General features: G+C 34.9%; 1 pseudogene; it reads left to right on the forward strand.

The window, feature by feature from the left end:
* The window catches only part of LOC114047012, a 71,802-nt pseudogene that overhangs the window by 13,023 nt on the left and 44,371 nt on the right, over positions 1 to 14,408 (forward strand).

A 14,408-nucleotide genomic window follows, 5' to 3' on the forward strand; every position in this document is an offset into this window, starting at 1 on the left:
GTAACCTCCATCTGAGTCAACCATGTGATGTGGCAGCTAGAAAAAGCTTATATTAAGAGTGGCATAATGACCAAGATTAGGGAAGGTCCCTTTATAGTCTTCCTCTGGCGGACCAGACCTGGAGTATCGTGTTCGGTTCTGTATACCACATTTAAGAACTGCACTGAAAAACATCCATAGGAAGACAACCAAGACTGTGGTTAAGAAACCTTGAGGTTGGTTAAAGAAACTGGGTGTTTAGCCCAGAAGATTTGAGGAGTTAGGCAGTACATGATAGCTGTTTTAGAGGATGAATGGCTGTTTGTGGGAAGAGGATTGGACTTGTTCTGGTGAACCATAGAGGGCAAAGTAGAGCCGTGAATGGAGGGTGTGGGGAAGTAGATTTATGTTTTATGTAAGGAAGAAACTTCCTAATAATTGTCCTAAAGTAGAGTGGATAGACCCAGCAGGTGTAAGTTTCCTCTCACAGGAAATCTTCAAGTAAAGGCTTCACAACCACTTGTTTGGGATACTGTAGAGGGGTTTATTTTTCTGGTGTTTCGTAGAGTACTTCAAAGGCCATGTCTATAAAAACATCAGCGAATACATTGAGAATTTTGATTCTGTGATCTTGAAAGCTATTTATTTAATCAGCTCTGGATCCAATTCCCAGTATCCTCTCCCTGAGCCTGAATCTTTTGATTATTCCCTTTGTCGCTAGCATTCAATTTAATTCAATTTAATAAACATTTATTAAACAACCTAGTAGTGATTGTGGTTTGTGTCTTTCCGTGTTCATAGTCCCTTCCATTTTCTCATTCCTTTCATTGACAAATTTCTCAAACTCGTACTTAGTACCCACTGCTCTAATTTTCTTCATTGCAGTCTAGTTTCTGTTTCTTCTCCCTCCCCTAACCTTGCCCCTCAAAATTTTACAAAAATAGTTCTTTGGATGTCACCTCTCACATCTTTCTGGTTGAACCTTATAGCCTTTCCCTTTTTCAACCTTCTCTTTGAGAGTATTGATCATCCTTTCTTGATGCTCTTTTAACTTTCCCTTACTTAGGTGATGCTGCACAATATCCTGATTTTCTTTTTAACCTTTTACAAAACAGTTTCTCTCCCTTATTGTCATCCTCCTGGAACTGCTCTCTAATTACAGGTGTTATTAAAGACTATCCTCAGCACTCATCTTTTTTCTCTCTATAATCTCTCCTCCTGAAAGCTCATTCCTTCTGATGGCCTCGGTGCTGCTTTGTTTGGTGATAGCTAACACCCTCATCTCTGGGCTTTGTAGTGCACCAGGCTTACCTTCCACCTACCCACCTGCCTTTCTGCTTGAATATCTCATACTAGTCTGAATTCATTTCCTCCTGAACTAACGCCCTTTAGAATCTTATGCATTTTCTAGATGTTCCCTTACCATTTCAAAAACTAGACTTACTGTCTTTCTCCCAAAATCTGCTTCTCTTTCTGATTTCACTGTTTTATTTGTTGTACTACTGCCTTTGTCTTCTCACTTACTTTTCATATCCAATTTATTATTAAGTGCTACAATTACAGTCTTCACAATATCTCTTGCTTCCACCCCTCCTCCCTGTTCCCAATACTATCATCTTTGTGAAGGTCCTCATTTCTACTTACCTATTTCAGTGATCTTCACCAGGTCTTCTGTCTCTACTCTTTACCTCTTCAATCAATCCTTCACATGCCTTTCAGAATAAATTTTTGATTATTTCACTCCTTTGCTCAAAAATATTCAGTGGCACCCATTTGTCTTCTGAAAAAAATTTAAATTCTTTTGCCTGATATTTAAGACCTTCCACATTCTGACACCACCCTGTTTTTCCATCCTCAGCTCAGATTATTTCTATGTGTTCTGTGTTCCAAGCAAACAAGTTTGCTCTCTACTTCCCAAACATGCCATATGCCCTCCCGCCTCCATGCTTTTGTTCAGGCTGCTCCCTGTGCTTGGAGTGTCTGCCCTCCACCCAATTTGCTTTTTGAATTCCTACTCATCTTTCAAAACAGAAAAATATTGGTACATTTTGTTTTGATACCGCATACACTTACCCATAAACTCCAAAACTACCTTTATAACAGCTACTTTTATAAAGTACACTTTCTGAAAAACAATTAGTTTATGGATAAGTATCAAAAAGGGTTGGGGGGGAGGGGAGTATGTGTCCTTTAAATTTGATGGTAGGATATTAACATTGCCTGTCATAATTGAGCAGAATTTTGTCTCCTATTCATGTTGCATGTATTTACAATTGTCGTAGTCATTGTGTATATTGGTTTTTTTACTCTGCTTTTTTCATTCCTTATCACTTTACGTAATTCTTTCTATATTTCTCTGAATCCTTCACATTTGTCATTCTTAATGATCTGGTAAAATACTAGTATTACATTCTTCTAATATAATTTGTTAAGGTATTCCCCATTCATTAGACACATATTTTGTTTCTAGCTTTTGGTTGTCACAGATAATGCTGCTATGAACATTTTCATGCCTGTAGGGTACTTTTGTTTTTAATTGTCAATAACTTCCTTAGAATATAGTCCCAGTAGTAGAATCTTTGGGTCAAAGGGTATGGGTACTATATGACTGGTGAGGTCCCCTCCAGTTCTAAGTCTGTAATTTGTGATCTATGAAGAGTTTTTCTTTTTGCAAAATTAAAAATTGATTCACGGAATTGCTGAACTAGCTTATAACTCTATAATCCAAGAATTGAAGTGCTTATCTTTCCATTTCAAAAATGAATTTTCCTGTTTTTAGTATCTATCAAGTTTGTTAACTTGATAGATGTGAAGTAATAATTCAGTGTAGTTTTCATTTTTTCTACTACTTAAAAACTTTTATTGGTATCAATTTTTACATTAATTTCATTTCTAAATAGATGTCTCTTCCCTCCTTTATCCAATGAACCATCCCTTGTAAGAAAGAATAGAAAAAAAAGATAAAAACAGTTTAGCAAAACCAACATATGCTTCAAACTGAGGCTGATAGTATAAGTAATATTCTGTAGCAGGTAGGTTTTGATTTTCATTTCTTTGATTATTTTTTATAGTGATTTAGAGAATATTTTCAGGTGATGATTGATAGTTTATATTTCTTTTTCTTCCCCCCTCACCACCAAAATGTTTATTCATGTCCTTTGACATGACATGTTTCTGTCCTTATTGGGTAGTGACTCTTAACTTTGTATATTTCTGTCAGTTCTCTATAGATTTTAGGTATTAGGCTTTTATTATAATTACTTTCTAAAATTATTTATTTATTTATTTGCATATGAAACTGCAAATCTATTATGTACAACTTGAATGAATTACTTAATGAAAATATTTTCCCAATCTATATCTTTTTTTTTTCTGATTCAGGCTGCATTGATTTTATTTGTGCACAAACTTTGAACCTCACAACAACCCAGTAAGGCAAGTGCTATAAATGTATTATCCCCATTTTATCTGAGGCTCAGAGAGGGTAAGTGATTTGCTTATAGTTACATAGCTAGTAGGTGTCAGAAGCAGGATTTGAACTTAGGTCATCCTGATTCCAAGTCTAGCTCTCTATCCACAGTTACACTGCCATATATATATGATTATGAATTCCTCTCAACTATAACTGAGAAATATATAACCTTTAATTCTCCTCTAATTTTTAAAGGTGTGATTTTATATTCATGGTTTTTCTTCTACATGGAATTTATTATGGCATAAGATTCAAAATATCAAAAAAGGATTTGCCCTGCCTGGAAGGCCCTTCCCCTTTGCCTATCATATTCAGCCTCCTTCATGATACTATCTTTCAGACTTCACTCAAGAAAAAAGTATAACCTATTTCTCCCTCTCTAGTCATGGCCCCAAAGTTGTAGAGTAGCTTGGACCCTCAGAAAATTAAAAAAAAAAATGAACAGCCTTATTCATTTTGTTGACTAGTGAGTTCAGGAATAATCTCAACTTCACAAGTTCCCTGTCTATATAAGCTTTAAGCTCCATGAGCACCCCATTTTATCTCTCTTATCTCCATCACTGACTGTCTACATTCTACATCTTACGAGAATTTTCTAGGACTTTCCTTCCATAGCTAACTGATTTCGCTGATGCATAATATGGCATAACATCATGACATAACCTACTATAAATTTAGATTAGAGAATATCACATGGATCTTTATTGTTTTTTGTCACCTTCTTGAAGAATTCACAGATTTTCCTGGTTATTAACTTTCTTCTTCAGATCTTGTATAGCACTTTGTTTTATGATTCTGCTGTACCTTGTTTTGAAATATATTTTAATTTTTGTTCTTCTAGTAGACTGTAAGCTCCATGAGGGCAGAAATTTGCTGTTACTGAAAGTTTCTTTCTCCCCTAACACCTACCACAATGCTCTGCACAAAGTAGGATACTTGGTACATGCTTATTGAATGAATGAATGTACCTAACATAACATAACCAAATATGGCACACTCCCTTGAACCCTTTATTATATCCCAATATTCCTCTGCCTTTTATTTAAATTACTTAGATTAGTACTTCAATGGCTTTGAATCTATAGATTCCTTCATAGAAGGCTAATCAACAAACTAGACCTCCAGGGTTTTTTTTCTGTTATGTGAATAACAGTGCGGCACTCAGTCTATCCTTCAGTTGTTTTTGAAATGTGACTGACCTGCCTAATGTTCTAACTTGTATCTCTGGAAATCTTTTATGCCACTTCTTGTATGTAATTCCTCATTGGCAGTATGCTTTCATATACTTACTTATACCCATTGCCCTGGGTGTCACCCCAAATTTAGATTCTTTAGAGATTGTGGTATTCTGTTATTTCTAGCCATACAGTCCCATTGGGTGACTATTGGTATTAAATTATGTGTTTCGGTGTCAGGAACACCTTGGAATTGTTGAAGCACAATTTCCCCAAATGCAATCCAGCTTGCTGTCTTCCTCCTATTCAATTCTGGACCCAGTTCATTGTCCATCTGCAGTTTCTGTCCAAGATAACGTGTACTGAAAGACTGACTCCACCTGAAGACACAAAGAAAGACAATTCAATGAGGAAGAAAGGTGGGAGTCATTTATAGAAACTAATGTGGATACACAGGACACTCATCAACTAATTTGGATATTTTAAAGATGTACAGAAGGTGGAAGCAAAAGCAGGTAATGGAGGATGAATACAGAAGCATGGCTTGGTCCTGAAAGAATGGTGTCAAGTGTGTTATAACTCATAATGAGCTGAAGTTGGTGAAGAAATCCTGACAATAAAATGGATAGTTAACTATATTGAGGAAAAAGAAGAGCAAAGAAGGGAAAGGACCACAGTTTGGGGTAGAGATGATGGTAACTAGTAAATGGAGTAAAAAATATAAATAAGTAATTATAACAAGGAGGCGTGAAGTTCAGGGATAGGAAAGATCAGTATGCTGAAGGAGTCAAAGAAAACTTTTATTTTGAAAATGAGAGTAATACAGAAATTTGGTCCCTGAAGAGTTTTAAACATTTGAGTACAGTGAGTAGAAAGTTAGGAGTTTGTTAGGCATTTGAAAGAAACAAACTTCATTATGTCTTTTAACTTTATGCCTGCTAAAGATACTTTTTTATAGTTTATGCAAACAATTTTGGGAAGAACTATTAGACTGACAGAGTTTACTCTTTTACCAACCAAACTCTGATTACAATTTTCAGTCAGTAACAGAAAATAAAGAAGTAAAATCAAAGGTAGTTAGGCTAGATCACAGCTACTACTAAATATAGGAAATAAAAGCTATTACTAAATATAAGAAATATGGACAGAGTATGCAGTTCTTAGGCATGGTTTTGTGGCATCTTTCAGAATTGTTCATCACAGTATTAATAGGAACACTGGTGATAAGAGCATATAATAAAAGGTTTGGGTCATTGGTTTGAAATCACAAGAAATAATAGTAATAGCTAACATTTATATAGCATTTACTATGTGCATGTACCATAGTAAGTACTTTTCAATTATCTGATCTCACAACAACCCAGCAAGGTAGGTGCTGTTATTATCTCCATTTTACAGATGAGGAAACTGAGGTTAAGTGACTTGCCCAGAGTCACACAACTAGTAAGTGATTGAGGCTAGATTTACCTTCAGTTCAATTCCACATTAACCTCAGTTATTTAATTGGTGGGATCCCCTAGCTCTATGCTTGACTTTGTGTTGTTTAAAATTTTTGTCAAACATGGATTAAAAGCATATTTTAATTAAGCAACACGAAGTCAAGCATAGACTTCTGAAGTACTACATTAGATACTGTCTTTCAAACATTAATGATCATTTTGTGGGTATAGCCAGGCCTCTAGTTCCAAATATATCTAATGGTACTGTCTCACCTAAATCTCTCCATGTTTTCTACAAAAGAAACATGGGAGATTTTATTAAATGCTTTGCCAGATTCTGTATAAATCCTGTCTACAGCATTTCCATGACGTAGTAGTTTAGTGACTCTGTCAAGAAAGGAAATAAGGTTAGATTGTATGATCTATTCTTGACTATTTTTTTCTTTTTGGTGAGGTAGTCGAGGTTAAGTGACTTGCCCAGGGTCACACAAATGGTAAGTGTCAAGTGTCTGAGGCCAGATTTGAACTCAGGACCTCCTGACTCCAAGACCAGAGCTCTATCCACTGCATCACCTCACTGCCCCCGATCTATTCATGATTAAGTCATGCTGGTTATTTGTGAACATTGCTTCTATTTCTAGATATTCACACACCAGATCTTTAATAATGCTTTCTTGAATTTTGCCAAGAAATCAAAGTTAACTCAATCCCAAAAGTAATTTGTTTTAAGATTTAACAGTTTAAAACTGCACTAAAATTTTTAAGGTACTGTATTTTACAGACTTCATTCTCTTCTCTTTTTTGAAAATTAGTGTAACATTTATTCTTCTCTGGTCTTGACATACCTCTCATTTTCTACAACAGTGGCTCAGCAATTACTTTGGCCAATTCTTTCAGTGCTTAAGGTTGTAGTTCATTTGAGCTAGGTGACTTGAATTTATCAAGGAAAGCTAGATGCTCTTTATCCTTCAGTTATATCCTGTATCATTTCCTATTAGCCATTTTCATTCTTTCCAGTCCCAAGGTCATTCTTTTTGGCAGAAAAAAGTAGAGGCAAAATAAAAATTGAGCAGTCGTCTGTTAACTATCCTACTCCAACGTCCTCTTATCTTTGATCCAATCTAGCTTAAAACAAAACAAAACAAAACAGATTTTTAAAAAAAACCCTTTTTATTGTCCTCAGTTTTCTTCACCAGCTTGAATTAATTTTTGGTTTTAGAATTTCTGACCTGATAGTACCCCGTTTCACTTTTGTGTTTGTCTTGTTACCTGTTGTTGCTTCCGTCTTCTGCTCCTAGCTTAAAAAAAAATCTGAGTTGGTTGATGAATTCCACATCTCTTCAAATAAAGCTTGTTTTTTCTCCTTACTGTAATTCTTTATTGTAATTCCTTCCTTTATGTCTTTCAGAATTTCATTTTTCACAGCTTCTCATACCTACAGGACTGATCTCCCCTATAGAATTTTAGTCAATAGAATACTACCTTTTAACCTTTTAAAACCTCCTCTTATAATAGGAAACTGCTTTTGTAGCTCCACACTTGTCAAAGGTCTAAGGCTGGCCAAAGGTCTGGGAATTTGGGAATTAGAAATAAAATAGAGGAAGTCAGGTGTGAATGGTTAAAATAAGTCTCAGCAGTCAGAATAGATCTAGTAATCTCAGGAGAGTAAAACTAGAGATTAAGTGAATAGAATGTAGAGGTGATATAGATAATGGGATACCAATATTTTGCCCTCTAAACCCTTTAAACTCCTGCTGAATGAAGACAACCAGGAACCTATAGCAATGTGTAGGAAGTAACAATAGAGGTAGATATAGGTAAAGATGGTATCATTGTGGCTACAGATGGTCCCTGATTATAATTAGGGAGAACAGGAGAGTTTGTACTGTAGGGGTATTGTCACAGACGTGAAATTGTTGCTGAAAAGGATTTCTTTGGTAGCAGTGTGTATAATAAATTGAAAGGGTGCCATTACAATAATGGCATGGGATGATGAAGCTGTGGACTTCCCAGATTGCCTGCCTCCTAGTATCCTGCTCTTTACTTTTGCCTATATCCCCTCTATTTAGGCTATTCCAACAGACAACCCTTCTTAATTTGATCTTCCTTGATTGACTTAATTGACTATGCTGTCCTTGCACAATAAATATGTATGTCTCCAACTACCAATGTTCTCTTCTAATTAATTTTTATCTATCCTTCTCATTCTCTCACCAGTTGCGAGGTCTTATTTGAAAGTATTCAAAGCCACTTTTTTATGTTCATTATTATTTCCCTTTCCTATTCTTAATGTTAGTAGTTTCATTTCTTCAAGCATGCTAGTTTCATATCTTCCAGAATGAGCAATAGGGCACAGTCGCATTTTTTCTTTCTTTCTTTCAGACTGGGGGACCAGGCCTGAAACCAAGGATCCAGTTCCCATACAGGGCATTTCTGAAGAAGGAACATCTCAAGAGGCAATGGAAAGATTCACAAAGGATGGTATCTGGTACTCTAAATTAGGAGAAACCTGGAAGTCTGATGATCATTTTGGAAAGCAGCTAAATTATAAAGAAGACTATCTGAGGCAAGTTACAGTTTCCCCAAAGAAAATTTTTCTTGGGAAGATAGATCCTGAGTGTTATGAATTTAGTCTGAATTCAATCCTTGTTACAGAACAGAGAGTTCCTACAGGAGAGAGAGACCTTGAATGTGATGTATTTGGAAAAACTTTCAGGTGTAATTTGCATCTAATTGGACATCAGAAAATGTGTGTAGGGAAGAAACCATATGAGTGTAATGAATGTGGAAAAGTTTTTAATAAGGGTGCCCTACTTAGACAGCATCAAAGAATCCATACAGGAGAGAAACCTTATAAATGTAATGATTGTGGAAAAGCTTTCAGACTTCGTGGAAACCTTACTCAACACAGAAGGATTCATACTGGAGAGAAACCCTATAAGTGTAATGAATGTGGGAAAGCCTTCAGACTACATGGACACCTTACTCAACATAAGAGAATTCATCCTGGAGAAAAAATCTATGAATGTAATGAATGTGAAAAGGCTTTCCATAGGGCTGCACTTCTACTGCAACATAAGAGAATCCATACTGGAGAGAAACCCTATAAATGTAATGATTGTGGGAAAGTTTTCAGTAATAGTGCCCTCCTCATGCAGCATCAGAGAATCCATACTGGAGAGAAACCCTATGAATGTAATGAATGTGGGAAAGCCTTCAGACTTAGAGGAAACCTTACTCAACATAAAAGAATCCATACAGGAGAAAAACCGTATAAATGTAATAATTGTGGGAAAGCTTTCAGTAAAGGTACACTACTTATGCAGCATCAGAGAGTCCATACTGGAGAAAAACCCTATGAATGTCATGAGTGTGGAAAAGCCTTCAGACTTCGTGGAAATCTTACACAACATAAGAGAATTCATACTGGAGAGAAACCCTATAAATGTAATAATTGTGGGAAAACCTTCAGTCAGAGTAAACACCTAACTCAACATCAGAGGATTCATACTGGAGAGAAGCCCTATGAATGTAATGAATGTGGGAAGGCATTTTGTGATAGGTCATCCTTGACCAAACATCAGAGGATTCATACTGGAGAGAAACCTTATGAATGTAATGAATGTGGGAAAGCTTTCAGTAGGGGTGCACTCCTTACTCAACATCAGAGAGTCCATACTGGTGAGAAACCCTATAAATGTAATGATTGTGGGAAAGCATTTAGTAAGGGTGCACTCCTTAGGCAACATCAGAGAGTCCATACTGGAGAAAAACCATATAAGTGTAATGAATGTGGAAAAGCCTTCAGACTTCGTGGACACCTTACTCAACATAAGAGAATTCATACAGGAGAGAAGCCTTATGAATGTAATGAATGTGGGAAAACCTTCCGTCAAAGTACAGACTGTACCCAACATCAGAGAATCCATACTGGAGAGAGACCATATGCATGTAGTGAATGTGGGAAAGCATTTTGTGATAGGTCATCTTTGACTAAACATCAGAAGATTCACACTGGAGAAAAACCTTATGAATGTAATGAATGTGGAAAAGCTTTTATTCGAAGTTCATATCTTATTCAACATCATATAACTCATACTGGAGAGAAGCCCTTTGAATGTAATGAATGTGGGAAAGCCTTCAGCCTGCATGCAAATCTTACTCGACATCAGAGAATTCATACTGGAGAGAAGCCCTATAAATGTATTCATTGTGGAAATGCATTTAGACATAGTTCAGCCCTGATTAGACATCAAAGAGTTCACAATGGAAAATAATTCTGGGAATTTAGTAAATGTTGTAGCCTTCTTTTAGATGTAGCCTTCATTCCCTATGGTCATGATGTCATAGTTTATCATTATGTGTGATTGTGTTTGGTGTGTTTTAATGAAAAATATGCTTTTATTCACATTTCCTGATCCTCTCTCCACCATGTACTTTCTTTCCTCATATATGTATATATACATATGTATATATATATATATACACATACATATACCCTGTTGCCTACAAGGGAGCTTATATTAAAAAGAAATTCATGATCAATTTGCCAATAATTAATTCAACCAACAAAATTTTAAGATATTAATCATTTTTATGTATGAGTTTTGTTAAATTACCAATTTTATGTTTTTATAAAGCTGCTCCTAAATATTTTTGCATTACTTTTCATGATAAAATACTAGTGATGTATGAATACCTAACAAGAGTTGAAACCAAAAGAAGTTAGCTTTTTTACTTTAAATAAATTGTTTTTCTTAGAACTAACGTTATACAAGACTCAGTGGAAAGTGTGCTTCTATAAATTTTCTAGTAAAGCCCAATGAACTTCTAGTTTTCTTTAAAAGGACAAAAATGATTTTATATTAAAAATAGAAATCATGAGATATTGATCCAAGATGTTGTGCAGAGAAGACTGAAGGGAACCATCATGAAAACTGGCTAAAAATTCATACCAAAAAAAATTTAAAGCAACCAAATTTAAAATGAGCAAAATAGAAAAAAGAGTGTTAATGTATTTTAAAAATACTGTTGCACATGTGAATTGACTAAAATGCCAGAAGCAATGGAAATAGGAAAAGAAACCATTCAAAGTTATTCCATGAGATGTCTTGAGGTGAGTAAACATTGGCAATGCTAAGAAAACCACCTAATCAAATAAAAGAATTTGAAGGAAGTAAGAAATTAAATAAGAATTGAGAGATATAAAAAATAAGAGTAGATGGAAAAAATAGTAAAAAATCTCAGAAATCTATAGCAGCTAACAGTAGACTTATTTCAGTGGAAAATGGAATTACATCAAATACAGAAATTGGAAATCCAGGCTCATGGAATTATCCAAACTATTGGAAAACACATCCAAGCAACAGACCTGACTTATGTCACAATGTAGAATCTGAATATTACTGACACCTCAGAGAACTTAGAAAAACAAAAGACTCTGGATACTACATTTCAGGAAATTTCCTATTAATTGAATAATGTAGGCATATCAAACTCAACATTTCCAGAACAGAATTCGTTATCCCCCATTCCCATCCCACCCCAAATCCACAGCTCTTCCTAACTTTCCCATTTGTGCCAAAGACACCATCATCCTTCTAGGGAACCAGGTTCACAACCTTAGAATCATTCTCCTTATTTTTCCTCACCCTCCGCATTGGAGCAGTTGCCAAGCCTTATTTGTTTGTACGTCCACAGCTTCTCTCACATCCATCTTCTCTTCACTCACAGGGCCACTATTTTAAAGAGTACACTTCTTATGTGAATTATTGCAGTAGTCTAATTGGGCTTCCTGCCTCTAGTCTTTCTTCTCTAATACATCCTTTACTCAGCTACCAAAGTGATTTTTCTAAAGCACAGGTCTAACTATAATAGTCCCCTATTCAATAAACTCCTATGGTTCCCTATTATTTGCAGGAGCAAATATAAAGTACTCCGTTTGAGATTTAAAGTCCTTCACAACTCATTTCCAGCCTACCTTTCCATCTTTATTATATACTACTACCCTTTATGTGCTCTGTGGGCTAGTTAAACCGGCATTCATACTGTTCCTCATATGTATATATTTTTTTAATCTCCTGTCTCTGTGCCTTTTCATAGATAGCCTCTCATGCTTAGAATGCACTCCCTTCTCACTTCCATTTCACATCCCTAAAGCTTAAAGCTCAGCTTAAACAGCACCATCTATGTGAGGCCTTTATGTTCTCCTCAGCTGCTAGTGCTTGCCCTTGAAATTACCTTGTATTGGTTTTGTATGTATTTTGTATTTATTTTTATGTATATGTCTCCCCCGATAGAATGTAAACTCTCTAAAGGCAGGGACTGTTTCTTTTATTTTTGTATCCCTATCACCTACCACAGTGCCTGGCACATAGTGGATACTGAATAAATGCTTGTTGATTGATTGAAATTGTCAAAGAATATTTTCAGAATTGGTGAAAATAACTAGCTAAATACAAATAGAATAAAAAGGACACTTAAAAAAAGATAAAATCTTTAACAAGTCTAGACACATCATATTTAAACTACAACATTATAATGATAGGGAAAAATACTATCCAATGTCATAAGAAGTGAAGAAATCATTGACCCAGAAATAATAATTAGCATCAGAGTAGACTTTTCAGGAAGAAAAAGCTAATAATGAGGGAAGTGGAGCCCATCATTTACAAAATTAAGATACATAAGCCATGAATCCAATGAAAACATGAAACATGTTTTATATGAAGAAAGTATATGGATATTTGAGAAGCAAATATACTTCAAAAAATAGCTCTGTCTTTGAGCAGTTCTTCAAAAAGCCAACAGGTCACCCTTAAGATACATGCTTTAAAACAAACAAGATACAAAAGGTGATGACAAAATGTGAGACCCCTTAGAACATTATATTGATTGAGTCACTGAAGGTTTCAGAAGAATGTCAGAAAAACAGAGAAAAAGCCTGACTATTAAAGTAAAGGATAATCCCAAATCAAGGCTCCTGTCTTTGATAAAAGGGAAATCCAAGTTAAAGTAACTGTCATAGTTACTAATCTAAGTCCAACAACAACAAAACTTTTAGAGTTCTTCTGTTCAGTTTGGATTAATAGAAATGAGATTAGGAAGTTTTATGTTTTCTTCTGAATGGGTCAGAAAAAGAGTTCAATGTATCAAGGATCTGTAAATTCTTCATCCATTTTATAACCTTTTTATAACTTACAAAATTGTCTTAGAGAGTTACCTAAGTCTCAGAGAAGTTAAGTACTTACTATGACTAAATTTAATAATTCAGCAAACTGCAAGAAACTTAATTCAATAAATATTTAAGTGCTTATCATGAAGTAAGTAGCTGAATTAAGTAGCTTGTTTATGGTCACATAGCTAGAGCTAATAAGTGTCTGAGTCAGGATTTAAACCAAGGGCTTCCTGACTCCCAAGACTAACACCCTACACTACTTCACTCCACATCTCTTTGCCAAAACAAACCTAAGAACTATAACTGAACACAAATTGGCCAAACTCCCCAAATAAAGTACAAAATAGTCACACAATGTTATTAAACAACAACAACATGCTTATGGGAAACATTTAATTCACATATATAGATTTAAAATGGAAGGCTAGTCTAAAATTTACCACGCTGCTGGCAAATCATGAAAAGTACAAGTGACAATAATGATATTGATCAAAATTAAATTCAAACTGGAAAGTAATTTTTAAAAAGTTAATCTAATATACTGTCCTGGAAATTCTTATAAATGATGAAGTGGGATGTAACAATCTTAAATATATGTAAGTACATATACATATATTCCCCTAATAATTCTGCTGCACACTTCACAAAGAAAAACCCAACAGTCTTGCAGGAAGAAATATATTTACATGATTGTACATAGAGATTTCAAAACTTCTTTATCAGTATATGATAAATCTATCAAAAAGATAAGAAATCACAGAGCTAAAGTTGATATGATAGATAAATATATAGAGAGAATTCTGTAGGTTGAACAAATTCCTTTCCAAATTCCAAAAATTCCTTTTTTTCAGCATTTACTAAACTTCTATAAAAGGGGATCATGGGCTAAGCAAATATAGAAAAGCAGAAACAATGTACTGTTTTACATGCCAGGCATAAGCCAGGCAATAAAATTAATAAAGATTCTATGAATGAAGGGTACAGGTCCTTATGGAAATTAAAAATAATCTGTGAAGACTGAGTAAAAGAAAAATTATGGAAACCATACAGATTATGCCAAAGATAATTACATTATAGATAATTGTGTATTACAATATGTGGTATGTAGTCAAAAATGGTACTCAGAAAAATCCATGGTCCTAAAAGTCTATATTAGGAAGAAAAAT

This window comes from Vombatus ursinus, unplaced genomic scaffold, assembly GCF_900497805.2.
Source record: "Vombatus ursinus unplaced genomic scaffold, bare-nosed wombat genome assembly UNPS02014786.1, whole genome shotgun sequence".
Lineage (NCBI taxonomy): Eukaryota > Metazoa > Chordata > Mammalia > Diprotodontia > Vombatidae > Vombatus > Vombatus ursinus.